Raw genomic sequence first — 15,664 nt, forward strand, 5'->3', positions numbered from 1 at the left:
TAGAATTCCAGACAATAAATCATGTCCTCTGTAAATATGAGAAACCTATTCAGGGTACAGATCTTTTATGGGGTGTTCCACAGCACCACCTTAATTAACATTAAGAGGTGGTTAAACAGCAAAGGCAGCACTGAGGGATCTAATCCCACACTGGACATCTCAGAACTGCAAACCAGGTGAAAGACACTGGCCCAAGGAACTGTGCTCACACGTCTGGAAGAGCTCATGTGGGTGATTTTCAGTTATAAAGTCTGCAGCAGAAATATGGGTTGGCTTTTTGCCTCCTTTTAGAAATTTTAAGCAGGAGAGTTGGTTGAAATGCTTCAGAAAAAAACTAAAAATGCAAAATCCCTAAAAGATTTTGCTTGAGCCCCTTTGTCCAGCATTAGAGAAGAGAAAGGAAAAGGAAGAGAGAAAGAGTAAGGAATTATGATTGTGGAAATAAAATTTGGTTTTGCTAAGCTCTCAGAGTATTGCTGCAGAGAGAAGTCACCCAAGGAAGTTCTCCTGCAGCACAGCAAAGCCCTCCCAGGACTCCCCTGTCCACCTCCAATGGAAACACTCAGGTAAAAAGCTCCATTATGGTAAAAACCACAAATCCTAATTTACAGGAGGTCAGCAAAAGCAGAGTCCTTGACACAGTGAGCAGAGTTTTCCCCTGGCTCCAAGGAGCTGGAACTCCAGCTGAGGGCATGATCAAGGAACAGAACTTCACTGCCTGTGTAATGAGTGACCAGACCACGAGAGGAACATGGGATGAGGCAGGGATCACCACAAATGCCGTGGCTCAAGGCTGCAGTGCCTCGGCTCTGCTCTGCTCTGCTGTGTGTGCCTGAAACGCTCTGTACCGGTTTGTTTGTTCATCTTGTGCTGCTCTGGCTGATTAAAAACATGTCGTTCACCCAAATAAAGCAAACATTGCCAGCACCGAGGAGCTGTCTGCAGAGCTGACCCCAGTCATGCTCCTGGGGCTTTGACTGGGACTCAAAGAATCACCAAGTCCAGATATTTACTGTAAAACTGCACAGAACTTTCCAGATACATCAGGGATATGATGCCTGAAGAGCTTGGGCTGATCAATCACTTACATCACTTGGATACCAATTTGGCATTTAGGGGAAGGAGAGAGCTGGGGGTGCTCACCTGGAGAGGAGAAGGCTCCAGGGAGAGCTCCAAGCCCTCTCCAGGGCCTAAAGGGGCTCCAGGAGAGCTGGAGAGGGACTGGGGACAAGGCATGGAGGGACAGGACAAGAGGGGATGGCTTTAAGCTGAAGGAGGGCAGGTTTTGATGAGATACTGGGGAGAAATCCATCCCTGTGAGGGTGGGCAGGCCCTGGCACAGGGTGCCTATGGAAGCTGTGGCTGCCCCTGGATCCCTGGAATTGTCCCAGGCCAGGTTGTATGGGGCTTGGAGCAGCCTGGTCCAGTGGAAGGTGTCCCTACCCATGGCAGGGTGAGGAATGGGATAAGTTTTAATGTCCCTTCCCACCCAGACTATTCCATAATTCCCTGAAATTCAGTACAGCAGAGAGCCAGGTAGGGAAAGGGCACTTTCCCATCAAAATCCCTGAGGAGCAGGGAGACTCTGAGCCCCTGCTTTCTCCGCAGTGGGAATCTCTGCCAGTTTACTGAGCAGTTTTCCACCCCAGCAGAACACAAAGGCCCTGGAGCTGGCCCTTGGAAGAGGCACTGGAGCTATTTATAGCAGCTCAAGGTGTGTGCTGCCGCTGCTGCTGCCGCTGCTGCACACAGGGAGCAGCTTGTTTTCCCAGGAATTGATCTGTACGGGCGGATTATATAAACAGTTGTTTCTCGCTCATTTCCACACCGCCGGCATCTCCCGGGGTAAAAACATGCCTGTCAATACAGCAGCTGCTCGCAGGCAGCAGAGCTGGCAGCAGCTGCGACGCCTCGAGCTGGGCATTCTAGGTGAGCTCGGGAAAGATGTTCCAAAAATACAGCTGCAAAAGCCGTCACATGCAGCTGGATGCAGGCAGAGGAGAGCCATAATCTCCTTCCACGCTATTCTTCTGCTGTTTAAAAAAGCCTAAAGCCAATTCTCTCCGTTTCACTCACCATAAATCCTGGTTTAAGCTATCTGCACGAGCCTTTCGGATGATTTCTATGGAAGCTCTGTATCCAGCTTCTGTTTTGGGAAAGTCCAATTTCTCTGAAGGCTATTCCCTTCTATTTCAGTAGTTATTTGCTCCTGCCCCACAGCATTCTCCAACAATTCTATCGGAGCAAATAAAGACTGGGAAGCAGCTATAAACAGGCAGAGAAGCAATAACCACACGTGTGAGCACTTTCCTTTATCTGGCATCATCCAGGGCACACCTCATCTCTTTCAGGTTAATCAGATTTTCAGAGCAGGACCCAAAAGCTGCAGTTTAACTCTATGGTATGAGGAATGTTCCCTGCACAGAGATTCCTTATCGCTTTTCCATTTTAAAATTTAATGACAAACTGGAGGAGAGAGAGCCAAGGCTGCAGCCTGCTTACTGTACACTCAGAGCTCGGGGCCCTGAAACTCGCTTTCATCTACAGCAGAAGCCACTGGAAAAGAGGGGGAAAACCACCAGCAAGCCTTTGTTTTCCCCCCAGTGATGTACCCAGGTTAATTCTGCTGGCTGTGCATTGCAAAAGCAGCGCTCACCTAAAGGGCTGCCGGGCTGTTGAGCAATGCTCCGAGCTCTGTCGCAACTGCAGAAGTTAATGCTGAGCATTGCTAGAGAAAGCTCATCTCTTCCAGTTGAGGCAGCAGTGTATCACATTAGGGATCCCAAGGTTTCACCTGAGCAGCTGCTTTAAAACCCAGAGGAGTTCAGCCAGCACCAAAACAGCAGACCTACCCCAACAGGTATCCCTACACACCCATTACTACACCCATCCCTACATATCCATTACTACACCTCTGAGCCTGCAAGAGCCTTCCCCAAGAGTCATAAACCCTTCCACCTCCAGGCTATCACACTCCACACACATCCTGCTCCAGCCTCAGCAGGTGAGAAGGCATTTTCCTCCTCACATCTTAACCAGAAGTGCACAGGAGACCTTTTTTCATTCCTTTAGATACAAATAAGGCAAGCTCAAGTCAACTCTGGCCAAGTGAATGCAAAATATTGTGTTTAACCAGTACTGTCCTCACTGCTGGCTGCTGGCCCTCTCTGGGGATGGAGACAAGCTCATGGAATCACACAGTGCTGTGGGTTGGAAAGGACCTTTAGGATCATCTCATTCCAAACTCCCTGCCACAGACAGGGATGTCACCCAGATGCTGCTTTCTGCACGGGAAATGCACATATGCATTGGTACATTTGTGCATAAATATCCATATTCAATATGTGTTTTGGACATGCAAGCATATCTAACACCAGTAGAAATTCCCATTTATCAAACTCTTGTACTATTGGCTGACCTTACAGTCTTCATCCAGACATTTATGAGGCAAGACACTGGAAAAGCTGGAATTTGGGGGGACAGTGGCAGGGGATGAAAGCAAGGCCTCCCTCCCAGCATGGACGCCACCGGACAGCAGCTCCTCCCAGCTCCCTTCTCTTTTTAAGGGAAGATTACAGAGGAGCAGCTGCCTTGGGGTGAGATGTGAAACAATCAGCATACTCTGTGCCATGCTCCAGCAGCGGCAGCCAACCTGCAGGTGAGTGCAGCCCACAGAATTGCTATTTTGTTAAAAAGTCCAAAATACAGACGGGTTAGCAGCAGAGAAAATGGCATTTCACTCCACAGGCTTCATCCACTATGAAATTTGGGGAAAATCTATTCCACACATACATTACCAGCTGCCTGAAACCAGCACCAAAATGTACTCCTGTGTCTGCAGGCTCTGTGTCCAGGATGTTAATTAGTGCTCCTTTCCCTCCTGCCACGGGATGAGGGCCAGGTAAACGCTCTGCACAAGTCAGTGTGATTAATCTGCCAAATCCATGATTGGCTGCCCATCACGTAGGAGTCCCACAGTTAATTCACAGCTCCAGAAGACACAAACACATTTCATGCCTTCCTGAAGCCAGCCAGCATCAGCTGCCTCCTCCCTGCAGAGCTGACAAGGCTCACGGATTTAAACCCACGATTCCTTGGAAAACAGACTGGAATAGTGTGACAAATTGAGACAGTCTGCAAGTTAATTTGTATCAGCCTTTAATTACGTTTGTTTCTAGAGGTTTCCCTTTATTATTGTCTTGCTGTCAGGGTTAAATTAAAAGGCGTTCCAAGTGCATCCCCCCAAAACAGGCACAGCTTTGAGAAAACTTGACCAGAGCAGCCCTGGATCCCTGGAAGTGTCCAAGGCCAGGCTAGACAAGGCTTGGAGCAGCCTGGGATAGTGGAAGGTGTCCCTGCCCCGGGAACTGGATGGGCTTTAAGGTCCTTTCCAGCCCAAACCATTCTGGTATTCTATGGAAAGTTACTTTTGGGAAACCTTATGCTCCAGGAACCAGATCTTAGACAAGGGTCCTTATAGGAAACTTAGTGCTTTCTGTTGCAGTTGGAACAGTGGGATTTGGGGCCAAGGAAACCCCAAGAGCAATAATTAAAGCTTAAAAAAAAGTGAATTACAGCTGGATGAAAACATTCAGTAAGTGACAGAGAAATACACTGCACTCGAAACCGTGCTGGGTTGAAACTGCTCACTTCCTTCCTTTTTCACATTTAGTTCACTTGTTCAGGACCTATTTTCTATAATTCCTATTTGGAGAACATCCATTACCTGTCTATTCATGGAGCTATCCAGCCAGGACCCACTCTGGCTCATACCTGATGCTTTAGCAAGTCCAAGTCTAGTTCAGCATCTCTCTGCCAGCGTCCTTCTCCACTGAGCCATCATCATCATCATCCCTGGACCTTCCTGGCAACCTGAATACCTAAAACTACCCTCCAACACTTCAAAAAATCCCCACTGCGCCACAGAAAGAAGCAGCACAGGAGACAGGCAGAGTTCAGGAATACGGAGGGCAAGGACACAACTGGGGCAGAGCTGTTGCTGGTTCCCCCCACAGCGGACAGAAATATCCCCATTTGTGTAAATACAGCCTTAGTCAACAGGGTGACAAATCCATACAGAGATAAATGTCACCCGCTGACGTCAGTACCACAGCAACCTAATCAAAGTACAGCCTTCAGCTATTTTTAAACCACAGTTCAAGTATTTTTCTTCAAAAAAAAAAAAAAAAAATTGTTAAAACCCATCTTAAAAAAAAAAAAAAATCTCTTGAAAAATAAATGTATTTAGCAGTAAAACAGAGCTGAAATATTTCTTTCTCTCTGGTGCTGTGGCCATACAATAAAAGCTTTACCCAAGCTTGAAACTTGCTGTTCCATCTGATGCGTCAGTGCACTAGAAAGCAAAAGATAAGGATTTGGAAAAGCGAGCACATCAGATTGGCACTGGCCTTTGTATTGGAAATTTACCCAGACAGGTTAAAAATAACACGGGGAACATTGGGAGCCATGCTGAAGGTCGCTGGCGGCCGAGCTGCTGTTTTTATAGTAGGAGCTGCCGGGCACACGTGACGGCCCCTGCCAGCACTTGTGTCCCCAGCACACGCCGGGATACCCTCACAGAGCTTGCTCAGGACCAGCACAGCAGAGGAGCTGAGCCCAAAGCTTCCTTGAGGGACCTGTTTTCCTTCTCAAACGCAGCCCTGTGTGACTGACACTGAAGGGAGTCGTTCCTGCCCGCTGGCCAGCATTCCCGTTCTGCACTCCCGTGGCTCTCAGGGCCGGTGTCAGTGACACGGCGGTGCTTACACGGAGCTCGGCACACGTCTCCCCAAGCTCAGTGAGAAGAGCATCAGCACCTGTGCAAGAGAGCCGGGCAAACATCCACCACCGTGAGCAACCCGAGGGGATGTTCTTCTCCATGGTGGCCACATCTGGGCTCACCATCGTCTCCATTTAGAAAAAAAATCACAGAATCCTCAAGGCTGGAGAGGCCTTCAAGATCATCCAGTCCAAACACCAACACAGTGCCACCATAATTGCCCTCAGTGATACCCCCAGGTGCCTCTGGAATGTTTCCATTGCACTAGCTTCTGGTGGGGCAACTAACTGCACCACCCTCCTTTCAGTGATTTTTTTTTTCTTTATCCAATATTCAATATCCAATCTGAACCTCCCCTGAGAGGCCACCTCCTCTCATCCTTTCACTTGAGGCACAGAAGAGCTCTGCTCTAACCCCCACTTCATCACAACCTCCTGTAAGGTACTTGTAGAGAGCGATGAGGTCCCCCCTGAGTCTCCTCTCCTCCAGAAGGAGCGCTGGAAAGGAAGCAATTCCAAAATGGGAACAGCTGATTCTGGACTTCATGGATGTAAGAGGCTCTGCTGCTTCCTTGCAGTTGTAAAGTTTTCCGTAAACGCTTCATGTGGAGGAAAAGTGTCTCCAACGGTTAAATCTTCAATTTCAGCTCAGACTCCAGAGGCAGCATACAGAAGTCACTACTGCGTGTTGGCAGAGTTGAGCAGTGACCACCTATCATGCACCCAAGTCCCCTTTCCATGCTGTCCTTGAACGGAGAGGTGGCACGGATTGGATGCTGCTGGGAATGTCTGGCAGCAGGCGCTCACATTGATCTCTTCTCCTTGTTTGCTGGTTTTAAGGGAAGAAACTTGCTTTTTAGGAGGAGCAAGAAGCTTTAATTCTTCCTTCATCTGGAAAGTACAGCTCATTTAAGGGTTTCTTGAAGTTATCTGTACTTAACAGAGGGATGCCCAAAACAGGTTCTGCTCCCACAGAAAAACTGGATCTCCAGCCCCTGTGGCCTTACTCAAGCCCAAACTCCACAAGCAAGGACCTGCTGCCAAGGGCTTCCAAGCTTAACTGGACAGAAGGAAATAAATCTTCAGCAGCAAGAGAACAAATATCAGCACAGGAGGATGAAAAACACGAGGGAAGGGAAGAGGAAAATTCCCATCGGCTCCTACTCGGTGAGATCACACACACGCCTCAACTCGTGAAGATGCACATGAAGACCAAGACAGACGTGCATCAATGCCTCTCTCAACCGAGGGCTTGCCTTATTTAATGGAAGGCAGCAGAGATAAACCTCTGGGATAAACTAGCAGTGGAAGAATCCATTTCCCCACCAGAGAGAATCAATGATTATCCATTTTCCCTTTTATCCTCCTCGTCGTTTGGCGAATGGCAGCAAACGAGCTAACTGCAGCTCCCATCTGCTCCCCTCCCAGATGTTCCTCCAGCTCTGGAATCCCCGGCAGAGCCCGCACCAAACCTGTTCTGAGGGGATTCTCTTGCCAAATTTAAACATGACAAGCAAAGCAGCTTCCCTAGGAATGCTAAATTTAGTGCAGCTTGACCGCGTAACCCACAGAGCTGGACATGCAGAGGGGCTCTCCCGGGACTCAGCACTTGTGTCCAGCTCATTTCCAGTTGGGAATACACTGGCTCATGGATCTGGAGTAGCACACAGACTCTAATTACATTAAGGAACACAAGTACAGAATAACAAAGTCTTTAAGGAAGAGCCATGCTGAGAGCTCCAAGGTCCCTCGCAGCACTTTCCCAAATAAAACCCCACATTCGGGGAGGGGGGGAAGGAACACAAAGTGCATTTACTGTAACGCTCGCAGATGAAAAATTGTAATTGCTCTGCCTTGACATCTGGTTTCTATTTCGCTCCCATTCTATCAGGTTACATAACAAACAGATGATGCACCAGAGCCCCGGAGTTCTTCAGCAAGTCTTGTGCGGATTTGGTGTTTACATTCCTCGGCATAAAAATTCAAGCTATGCCACACACACACAGGCATGTTCGAGGCAGACAGAGCGCTCGGAGACAAATGAGCAGTTTGCAGAGGAAAAGGAAGGCTGATTGGGGAGTGTGGGCGTGTTTTTAATAGAAGATTCTGTACAGAAAATCCTCCGCTGTCCCGATCCAGTTCAGGAATTGAGTCTGCACACGACGGCACAGCTCGCAGCTGTGCAGACGGAGTTTACAGGAGCGAGCCACAGGGAACGCACGAGTTTACAGCCGGGCGAAACACTCGGCTGAAGCCAGTGCCAAATTTAATGATGCAAACCACAAATTCCATCCTGCCCTGTTATCTAACCAAGCACGACCTCTGGGGCCTTCCTCCACCTTCTCATTTGGGGTTGTTTTTTTTTTTTTTTTTTTAAAGAAAATGGCACTTTTCACTCACTTCAGCTGTCACAGTGATTCACAGCCTCAAGAGCACGCTGGAACTCAGGCATCCACTTCGCTGACCTTGTCCCCAGACATCACAGACTTTCTTCTGAGTCAACAGCACATCCTTCCTCGGCAGCAATTCAGGAAGTCGTGCAGCGCTAATAAAGCTGACTCAGCTGAGCATAGGTCCCAAAGAATCCCCTTTCCCTCCCCAAAACACTGGCACACAGGAATGAACGCACCAAGAGCTGGAAAATCACGGAGCTCATGCTGCTCCGGTGCTTCTCTCTGAAATTTTATCTGCAATAATCTTGATTTATTCACAAACCCCATATTAGTGGAAAATTTTGTTCACAAAGTATTTCCCACAGTTCACGCAAACAACAAGTAGCCCCAAACTTTAAGTGTCCCCCAAGCTTCTCACTGCACATTTAATTGCCAGCCTGGCCTTCTTTATCTTCACCTTTTGGGCCAGCAAAAGCACCAAATTAGCAAGCACCAAAATAGCCAGAATTATAAACTCATCTCACACATGATTCTATATTCTGTTCCCATTTTGGGCTCTCTGTTTTGCTTCTTAGAGGCCAAAAGGCAGGACACTTGTTCAGGGTGACATTCAGCTTCCTAAGGTACAACCCAGCCTGAGGCTGGTTTCATACCTTCAGGAGAGGCCAATTCCCATGAGGACTTGCCAACCTCACCACCACAAGTTATGCTTGAAGGAAGTAAGCCTGGGACCCTCTCTCAACTGCAATGCAAGGGTGCAAAATGTGTCCTGTAAGAGGGTACAAGATCCCCATGCCGTGTTTGGGAAACGCCTGCCAGGGCTCCCTGTGGATGGGACCTCTCCGAGCAGGAGGTCACTGACATTTCAGCTGGAGCCAAATATGAAAATAATAAAAGCCCTGATGGACATTGCTGCAATGCCTGCTGGTTTCCAAGGCCGTGGCTGGCTTTTCTCCTCACACTGCCCTCACACAAATCTGCACACACCCACGCGCCGTGGTGAGAGGGGCACACCAGAAATGGTGCAGGCATTAGTCATGGGCAGGCAAGGGGAAAAATGCTCCAAAATACCAGTTTTCATGAGGCCTGTTCCTCAGGTACTACAGGTATCTCTCCACTGCTAGCTCAGGCAAACACAACAGCAAAAAAGGACATTTTCCTGGCCAGAGAACCACTTCTGGCCACGTCTTAACAAGTTTATCATTAAGCAGCAAGAAAGCAATTAACAGTATTGACTTCGAAGAAACACACAGCACTAGGTGCATTCCACTCCTTACCACGAGGTGTTTCTCCCTCTGTTTCCACCCTGGACTAGGTCCTTAGAAAGCCCACAAAGCAGCAGTTTAGGAGAAGAAAGAAGGGAAAAAGAAAACAAAAAAATTAAAAAAAAACCCCATCCAAACAATGTTACCTCCCATTACAAAATTCCAACAGCTAAAATACTTAAGGTGTCCCATGGAAATTCCATGGAAATTAAGCACATAGGACAAGAGCAAGGGGCAGAGGGAACACTGCTGTAGCCAGCAGCCCCAGCACTGAGACCTCAAGGGACAGCAGTTCCTTACTCCAGGACGTAACTTTACACCTATCCACACTTCACTGCTCTTCTTCAAGCACCCAAATGAATATGTTTATTCTTCCATTTCACCTCCAGTTGTCCATCCACTAAAATCCATCAGGGATTTAGTCTGTGGTGATGCCATGTTTATAGCTGGTGAAGGAGTTCATGGGTTGTGCTTTGGATATCTCCTACTGCTGTTGGGGGCAAGCCAGGCAGTAAAGGGGTCCTCTCCAAAATCAGCACACAGCCCAGTCAAAACACATCCTAGAGCATGCCAAGGGCAGAACAGGGAAGCCCACAGGGAGGCCAAGAGATGCGGAGAGAGTTTTAATTCCGTGCCTCTCAACATCTGTATTTCAAGGAGCAAGCGACACTCTGAGGAAAGGGACTGCAAGACTGACTAGCTCAGGGGCCAAGATGGAAAAGCTGTTTCTCCAGCACCAAAAATTTTAAGTGCTTATTCATCCCTGCTTGTCATCTGTAAGCAAACTACTCCTCCATTCACTACAGGCTGGCAGAATGCAAAGGCGTCGCGCAGGAGCCTTCCCCTGTACTATTATAAATGATGCTATTTTTGCCTCTGAGCCTCCGGTAGCACGGATCCCACATCCCTCACAGCCTCAGCCCGGCTCCCTGCGCTCTGCTATTGTGTCTTCCTGAGCCTGAGGTGTTTTCCTGCTGCAGCTTCACCTGCTGAGAGCAGAGCTGTGCCCACGTGCCTGCTCCGTGTACAGCCACTCATTTGGAGCACAGGACAATTCATCCAGAGCCACATGTGCCCAGCGAGTCCCAGTCCCATCTGGGCTGCACCCCCCGAGCTTTTGGCACTCCTGGCATGTCTGGTAACCAGGGAAGAGCTGCCACAGCCGTGCCAGGCACCAAACCCAGCACATCCCATCCCGTGTGTTCTGCCCTCTCAGCTCTTCTCACCAGCACCAAGCTTTCCCTGCTGCCAGACAAAACATCTCCCAGCTGCCAGCACGCGGCTGGGCTGGCACGGCCAAGGGCACCAAGCAGAGGTCAGCGGCTCCAAGAAGCCACACAGCAAGGCATGGGATGCTCAGAGTGATCCCTCATTAGATGTGGCAGCATTTGTCATCCTGCACCCACAGCAGCGCTTTGTGAGCCCCACAGTGCTGAGGGGAAAACACCCCACACACTTCAGTTCATTGTCCCAACACCTAAGAAAGGGCTTGAGCTGAAATTACAATTTGAGGACCAGAGGCAGCACAGCTCAAATGCTCTGCCTGCATCCAAGACCTGAGCCAGGAGATGTGGAAGCTCTGAATCAGAAGTGCTTCAATTAAAGGACTCAGCAGATGACCAGTGAAGGTGGCCAGCAGCCTCCACTAGTTCCAGTTTGGGAGGAGGAGGGAGGAGAAGGAGGGAGGAGAAACATCCCAGGCGGATTTTTCCTCCCTGCATCTTTCCCTGTGCACAAAGGTATCCTTAGTCAGGGAAATCATTAACTTGGAAGAGGCAGAGGGGTAAATAACGCAGATCTAAGCAGATAAATCACAGAGAATTTGCCAATACCGAGAATATATTAACAAACCAAGATGTTATTAACAACTTGCAAATGTGACAAAGCTAGTGAAGCTCACAGACACGATGGAAACACAGGCTTGGTGGGAAACAGTAAGCAAAAATATTAAAGGAGCAAATACTGAGCATTCTGCCTTCTTCCAAATCTTTGAAAGCTGTTGGTGAGATGGTGTCTTTGCCAGATACAATCTCACCAACAACGGTTCCTAAACACAACCTACTGCTTCTTACTGCAAAATAAAACCAGGTGAAGATTTTGGGGGGTGAAAAACCCTCTAATGTTCAAAGGAATTAGTCCCACAGTTGTTTCTTGCAAGAGGAAAAAGGAGTTTCCAGCGAGGCAGAACTCATCTCCCAACACAAGTGTGTATCATACCTCTGCCTGCTCAAGCCACAAATGTTTATGTGCCTAAACCAACTACTGTATCATTATTTCTGAATAAAAACAAGCTCCTTCTGCAGAGCTCTCTGGATTCAGGAGCCTGAAAAGCCAAACAAGACACCACAAGCAGACCCCTTTATCCCAGCTCACCTTCCCCAGGAGGGAGGGTTCATCCCACAGCAGAGCTGGGCTGCTGCGACTACAGAACCCAGCCCTGGGGACTGGTGGCTCCTGAAGGGACTCTCCTGCCTGCCTCTCCTGAAGAAAGCAGCCCCAACCATGAAACACAAGCTGAAATAGGAAGGAAATATTTCATTTTAGAGTCCACATGTTTTTTTGAACACTTCCAGGGATGGCAACTCCACCACTGCACCGAGCAGCCTGTTCCAGTGCTTTACAAGAAAAAAAAATTGACCTCAAGCACAAAGGAATTCAGAGACTCCTCAATGTGGGATGGGCATCTCAGAGAGCTCCCAGAACCAACAACTACCCCATGTCCCAGCCTGATTAGTGGGGACAGGGGATCTCCAGCTCTCCAGCACCCACATCCAGGGGAGGGGAAAAAGCCAAGCACACCCTGAGCTGCCACAGCTTCACCCAGCAAACTGCAGCTCTGTGTTTACCCCAGCATCACTCACTGCCCACAGCATGCCACGTGATGCTCTGTTCAGAGGCACCACAGACACCTGAGATGGGAAAATGAGAGTGAGTGTGTGTGTGTGTGTGTGTGTGTGTGAGATCAGCAGGCTCCAGCACCCTGACCCAACACCAGGCTGTGGAAAAGCCCAGCCCCAGCCCAGCCCTAAGGAATAAACCCTGAACAGTTCAGACAGAAGGAGCCTGGACAAACACACAGCAGCCACATCAGGGGAGCTGCTCTGTGCCCACTGCAGAGCCAAAACACCACCCTGGCATCGACAAGAAGAAAGAGAAAAGCAGGAAAAGCCCATGCAGCCTGCACCCCGACACAGGCAAGGGCAGGGAGCTGCCAGAGAGCCCCAGTGACACAACCCCCGCTGCCTTTTCCTCCAACCTCAACCCCTTGGGGCTCCCCCAACACCACCCTGCACATCACAGACCAAGGAATAAACAAACTGATCAGAAAAATGCTTTTAAACCTGCGTTTTCACTCTCAAACCTCGAGCTCTTATGGGGGAAAAGGGTAGCGGGGACATTTTTGCACACATTCTGCATTTTGGCCAAAACACATAAATCTCTCCGTGAATATTAGTTTGCAGCTCCAGAGAGGAGGAGGAAGGCCAAGGGAACAAGATGAGAAATCCTGGAAAACACAGAGTTTATCAAATCCCCACATGAGGCTGAGAGCTAGCCATGCTCTCCTTCCTGGCAATGCAAGTCACCTTTGAGCAGACAGTGTTCTCCCCAAAATAGGTGTTCTACCTCTGGGATTTCTTCCAAACCCATCAAGGCCCCCCTTCCAGTGTTGATCCATTGGCATGCACAGAATGGGTTGTTTTTCAAAGGACAGAAGGAATACCTGCAGAAGTTTATAATGGAACAGTTTGGTTTAGAGCAGCTACAGCTGATTTCTCAAAACTGGCAAAAATACCTGCCAAGAGTTTTCACCCACAGGTGGGATATTGAGGAATTTTCCCCCACCCCTCCACCAGCAGTTTGTGTTTGTATTTTGATGTAGATTAGAGAATAACAAATAATATTTTAAAAAAATCTAAATTTTAGAAACGCTTCTAGATCATTCTTGTTCTCAAGTCTGCTCAACTGCTCCATTTAGAGGCAGGGCAGCTGTGGGGGCAGTGGGAGGAGGAATGTGCTCCAGGAAAGGCCAGAGAGCAGTTCCACCAAGGCACTCTGCAAGGAGGAACCTCTGCAGACAGCCAGCAGTTTCCATCCCACTTTCCAGCTGCCAATGGATGGTCCCAGCCTCTCCAGCAGCTCCCTCAAGCTTCCCTAGTGCAGGAGGATGACCCAGTTTCCAGGTTTCTCACCCCCCTCCCCATTTCTAGCAGCATTCAGAACGCTGTTTGCACAACAGCTGTTCCAGCAAATGGCTTTGCAGAAAGTCTCTTTCATCTGGTGGCTGGAACATCTAAAGATCAAGTCCCTGTTGCCCAATGATTTGGGCAATCACTCCCAAAACATCACGTTCTTTTGTGCAACTGCTATCCACCGTTTCTCCAACAAAAGCAAACACCAGAAATACCAGTCAAAAAAGATAAAATTAAAAAAGTAAAATAAAAAAATAATTAAAAAAAAAACAGAGTCTGAGCAAGCAGCTTGAGAAGGAGCCTCCCAAGTGATGGGAGGTGAAGCAGTGAAACGAGGGCTAGGAGTCACTGAGCAGAACCTTGCTCACAGCCACAAACACACTCCTGCTTTCCCAGTAAATCAAACAGATGCACCCAAACCCATTAAGTTCTAAGCTGCAGAACAATACATATCTTTATAACTGGAGCAGAATTCCAGAAGTTAAGGAGAGGTGGGGGGTGAAGGGGCTGGCAGCACAAAGTGCAGCAGCTCTGCCAGCCCAGCCTTGCACCCTTGGACTCGACCACCCTGTAGCTGCAGAACTGGGACCTCTGGCCTGCCTGGGGGCACGCTGGAGTCCAAGAGTATTTACGCTGACAGAGACAAGCGAGGGCTGTGACGATTTATTGACGCAAGAGCTATTTTGTGCTCCATGCCAGAAATTAATCAGTGGAGGAGGAGGAATTCTTCTTAAGCGCTTTGGTGAGCTGCTAAAAACAACAGGCTGAGGTCTCCCATGACAAACACCGCTGAAAAGAGAGGAAAGGAAGAAAAAAAATTAAAAGGGCAACTTCCACAGAGCAGCTTCTTCAGAAGGATTCAGGAATCAGGCGGTGCCTGAGCAGAACCTGCCTGCGTAACTTTCCTTGTGAAAAATAAAATACATGAGAGGAATGAATCACACCTTTCCCAAACATCTGTCAACACAACTTGGTGCTGTGTTTGCTCAGATCAACCTGTCTCAAGTTTATTTGGGGGAGGTGGAGGTGGTGGTGAAGGTGTAGTGACCCTTCAGGTTGGCTCTACCTGCTGCAGTTAAGATAAAAAGAAGGAAACCAGGGGCAACAGTCCCATCACCTCCTTGAAAGAGTTACTGCACAGAGCTCCACTTTGAAGGGAAAAAATGAAAAAGAAAAGAATCTTTAATGCAGGCTGAAGGAATAGCATCAGCCCTACCTGCCAAGAAGACATCATGATAAACCTGTCAAGAGTTACGAGCCTGCAGAACAGGCCTTGCACCTGCTGGAAAGGAAAAAAAGGAAGGGAAAAAGCCATCTAATGCCAATCAGATTCTTGCTGCTGGCAGGGAAGAGATGCCAGAGCCCTTCTCCTGGGTTTGGTAAGCTGTGAGGATCACATGCTTTCCCCTGGCAGAGGTTCTGTGAGACCACTGGCACCTTAGTTAGAATAAAGCAAGTTCTGGGAAGTTGCAGAGATTTTTCCTGAAGCGACAGACGTCAAGGATTCAGTACTTGGATGGACTTGTGGAGTTTGGTGTATGATCTTTTTTACTGTTTTGGATGATTTTATGACCATTAAAGAGAGGGTTGGTCTAGTTCAGGCTTTTATGTCTTCCCACAGGAGCAGCTCAAGCATTTTCTAGATCAGGAGTTAAAAAAAACATTTAAAACTGTTTCTCTTTATAGGCAGCATAAAATAAAGGTCACAGTTAACAGAGAGGGTTAAGCCTTGCTTGAGTAGAAAGTGCAAGTTTTGAATGCCGAAACAGAAGAGCAAAATACAATTCTCAAGGGATTATTTTAACATCACCACCAGGCTTTAAGGGTTTCCTGCCTGAAGAATTGTCAATTGATCAGAGCTGCTGAAACCACCTTTCCAGCAGCAGACAAAAATCCAGCTGCTCTCAGATCTCTGAGCAGATCACCCAGCCGGGGCCGCGTTTCCCATCTCCGGCCGCTCCCGTTTGCCGAGCCCCAGCATTGATCCAGGGCCATTGATCCCAGGTGACACAAAGAGTCACCACACGGGACACAGAGT

The 15,664-nt window shown here is 48.5% G+C and overlaps 1 protein-coding gene across 3 annotated transcripts in view; it reads right to left on the reverse strand.

Annotated features, from left to right (window-relative positions):
• Positions 1-15,664, reverse strand: part of HDAC4 (histone deacetylase 4) — a 183,526-nt gene that overhangs the window by 135,765 nt on the left and 32,097 nt on the right. Inside the window, exon 1 of one of the 3 annotated variants that reach the window (XM_077180997.1) lies at positions 9,449-9,472. The exons of the other annotated variants lie outside the window; for them this stretch is intronic. The gene's annotated coding sequence lies outside the window, so the exon portion shown is untranslated. Of the gene's footprint in view, positions 1-9,448; positions 9,473-15,664 lie in introns of those variants that run through there. 3 annotated transcript variants of the gene reach the window in all.

The sequence above is a fragment of the Agelaius phoeniceus genome, chromosome 7, assembly GCF_051311805.1.
Source record: "Agelaius phoeniceus isolate bAgePho1 chromosome 7, bAgePho1.hap1, whole genome shotgun sequence".
NCBI lineage: Eukaryota > Metazoa > Chordata > Aves > Passeriformes > Icteridae > Agelaius > Agelaius phoeniceus.